Source organism: Mirounga leonina, unplaced genomic scaffold, assembly GCF_011800145.1.
Source record: "Mirounga leonina isolate KUSES-001 unplaced genomic scaffold, KU_Mleo_1.0 Mir_175, whole genome shotgun sequence".
Lineage (NCBI taxonomy): Eukaryota > Metazoa > Chordata > Mammalia > Carnivora > Phocidae > Mirounga > Mirounga leonina.
The window spans coordinates 15,524,849-15,528,299 of NW_023270453.1; the positions used below are offsets into that span (position 1 = coordinate 15,524,849).

General features: G+C 39.7%; 1 pseudogene; it reads right to left on the reverse strand.

Moving 5' to 3' along the window:
* Positions 1 to 724: 724 nt before the first annotated feature.
* On the reverse strand, positions 725 to 2,619 carry LOC118021608 (annotated as a pseudogene).
* Between the last annotated feature and the right edge of the window lie 832 nt (positions 2,620 to 3,451).

Below are 3,451 nucleotides of genomic sequence, written 5' to 3' on the forward strand. Positions count from 1 at the left end.
CAGTCCAAGTCCTAGCTCAGTCATGATAATACAGCATTGCAGAAGTCACTGACTTTCCTGGATGGGATTTTCTCACCTATAAAATGGAGCTCATTATCCACAGTGTATTAGGTTGTTAGGAGAATAAGGGATGTTCTGTCACAGTGTGGGGGACCTTAGTAGATGCTTCCTAAATGAGAGTTACTGTGATATTTTCAAGTTGATCATGAGCCTGCCAGAAGAATATCTATCTATATGTATCTACCTACCTATCTCTAGAGATAGACAGATATCTATAGGCACACCTCAGAGATACTGTGGGTTCCTATGAATCATGAATGTTCTTAATAGCATCTAGAATGGTGACTCCTTTCCAGTAGGTTTTCAATGTACTTTGCTCAGGTCCATCAGAGGAATCACTATCTATGGCAGCCATATCCTTATGAAATGTATTCCTTAAATAAGACTTGAAAGTCAAAAAGACTCTTTGATCCATGGGCTGCAGAATGGATATTGTGATAGCAGGCATGAACACAATACTAATTTCATTGCCTATCTCCATCAGTGCTCTTGGGTAACCAGGTGCATTATCAATAAGCAGTCATATTTTGAAAGGCATATTTTTTTCTGACCATGAGGTCTCAACAGTAGGCTTAAAATAGTCAGTAAACCATGTTGTAAACAGATGTGCTGTCATCCAGGTTTGGTTATTACATTTATAGAGCACAGTCAGAGTAGATGTAGCATAATTCTTTTTTTTTTAATATATGAAGACATTTTGTTATTTTGCTATATAACATATTAGTGAATACACTCAATTGCATTTTCTCAAGTGGCAAATGAGACATAAGATAACATCCTGTTGATTCCTGAAAACCTCGGTATCATCTGTCTTTTGGAGGATCCAGTTTCCTACGACATCTATGATACTGTCCACGAGGATACCAATGGTGCTTAGTAGTAAAGAACATTTTGCTAAGTCGTTCTATCATGGGTCCTTGCTCAAATTGCTCATTTTTTTCTTCTAATCTGGCTTTCAGCACTTGGTCATGTGTTTCTTCATTATTATGCACAGGATCTGGCCGAGGGATAGGTTTTGTATGTTCATATGGAATGTCCACAGAAGGGTGGTAGCATACTATTGTCCTGCCATCCGATGTCAAAGCAAGCTCTACTTTGCAATTATAGTCATCTGGTAGAGAAGAATACGTAGATTTATGACAAACACAATATAAAGCTCCGTTTTGAATTGGAAATGTTTCCAGGTAGTTCTGTTTGATATCACCCATTTTACCCCTGCTAACACCATGGTGAATCAAGATGCTTATTAGGTGGTGTGAAAGAAGATGATTTGAAGAGAAACTGATTTTAAAATCTTCTTCCAGGTATACCTATTTTCATCCCTGACAGCCGCTCACTGCGAGCCCACCATCTTACCTCAATCTAGATGTAGCATAATTCTTAAGGTTCCTGGGATTTTCAGAATGGTCAGTGAGCACTGGCTGCAACTTAAAGTCACCAGCTACATTAACCCCGAATAAGAGAATCAGCTTGTCCTTTGAAGCTTTGAAGCCAGGCATTGACTTCTCTAGCTATGAAAGTCCTAGACAGCATCCTCTTCCAATAGAAGGCTGTTTCATCTGTATTGCTAATCTGTTGTTTAGTATAGCTACCTTCATTATCTTAGCCAGATCTCTGGCATAACTTGCTGCTTCACCTTGCACCTTTATGTTATGGAGACGGCTTCTTTCCTTAAAGCACATGAACCAACCTCTGCTCGCTTCAAGCATTTCTTCTGCAGCTTCTTCACCTTTCTCAGCCTTCATGGAATTGAAGAGAGCCAGGGTCTTGCTCTGGATGAGGCTTTGGCTTACAGGAATGTTGTGGCTGGTTTGATCTTCTACCCAGGCCCCTAAAATTTTCTCCATATCAGCAGTAAGTCTGTTTTGCTTTCTTATCACTAATGTATTCATTGAAGTAGCACTTTTAGTTTCCTTCAAGAATTTTCCTTTGCATTCACAATTTGGCTGTTTGGTGCAACAGGCCTAGCTTTCAGCCTGTCTTGGCTTTCAACATGGCTTCCACACTAAGTTTACTCATATCTAGCTTTTGATTTAAATGAGAGACATGTGACTTCATTTCACTTGAAAAGTTAGAGGCCATTATAGAGTTATTAACTGAACTAAATTCAACATTATTGTGTCTCATGGAATAGGAAGACCAGAGGGGAGGGAGAGAGAGATGGGAGAGTGGCCAGTCAGTGGAGCAATCAAAACCAATACAACATTTATTAAGTTTGCCATCTTATACGGGTGCAGTTCATAGCTATAGTTATATCACAGATCACCATAACAAATAAAATGATAGTGAAAATTTTGTAATATTGCAAGAATTACCAAAATGTGACACAGAGACACAAAGTGAGCAAAGGCTGTTAGAAAATAGCACTGTGGATGCAAGGCTGCCACAAATCTTCAATTTGTTAAAAAAAAAAATGCATATCTGTGATACACAATAAAGCAAAGCTCAATCAAACAAGATATGCTTGTATGAAGATGGATAGACAGGCAGACAGATAGATATATCTATATCTTTAGATAGATGTTTAGGTAGATTTGAGATATAGCTAGTGTGTCTTATAAATCAAAGTGGCAACAAGAGAAATAATTATTGATTGTCTCCACTAAGTAGTGCAAAACAGCCTCTGTGACATTAACCAAGAGGCTGTTGCCAGCCACCTTTGCCTTGATAGTGTGAAGGGACTGGAAAAAAGAGAATCTAGCAACTTTAGTTAAAGTGAGGGAATTCTTTTTTTAATTGCCTGTCTCCTGGTTATTGGGTGGTCTTCAAGCTCAGAATGGCTTGCAAGTGGAGCCCCCTCAGTTAGTCTCCCATCCCACCACTTGCAGAGAGATTTCTGATAATTTGGACCACATCTGGTCCGCAATAATTCCAGCCCTAGCCAGGGTGAGGACAAATACAAATTAACAAGAAGAGGCTTAATTCTCCCTGTTGAAATGAAGGGGAGAGACATCACCCCCTCCTCTCCCTTTTCTTTCAGAACCTTTGTCTGTCCTTCTCAAACGTATGTAAAACTTTATCATGGCTAAGTAACCTTTTGCAGGTCTCACTCGCGACCTGAGAGCCATCCTTTTGAAATGCAAACATCAAGGGAGATAGCTCCCCTGTATCCCAGTTCCCTTGGGAGGGTAAGAGCCTAACTTTATTGGGCACCTGGCTTCCATTTGCAAAACTACCTCCTGTCCTAAATATATGAGGAGTCCGTTCCTCCTCTGGATAAAAGCACAGATGGTCTCCCCCAGTTACTATGAACTATTTGTGGCAAAAAGATGCTGCAACTTCCTCTTACTTGTTTATCTTGAGAACATGTATTTATGAGAGGTTGTATCTGTTTCAATGCATAAGGCGACCTCTGTCTCTACCATCTCTTAGATTACCTGTGATGCATTTT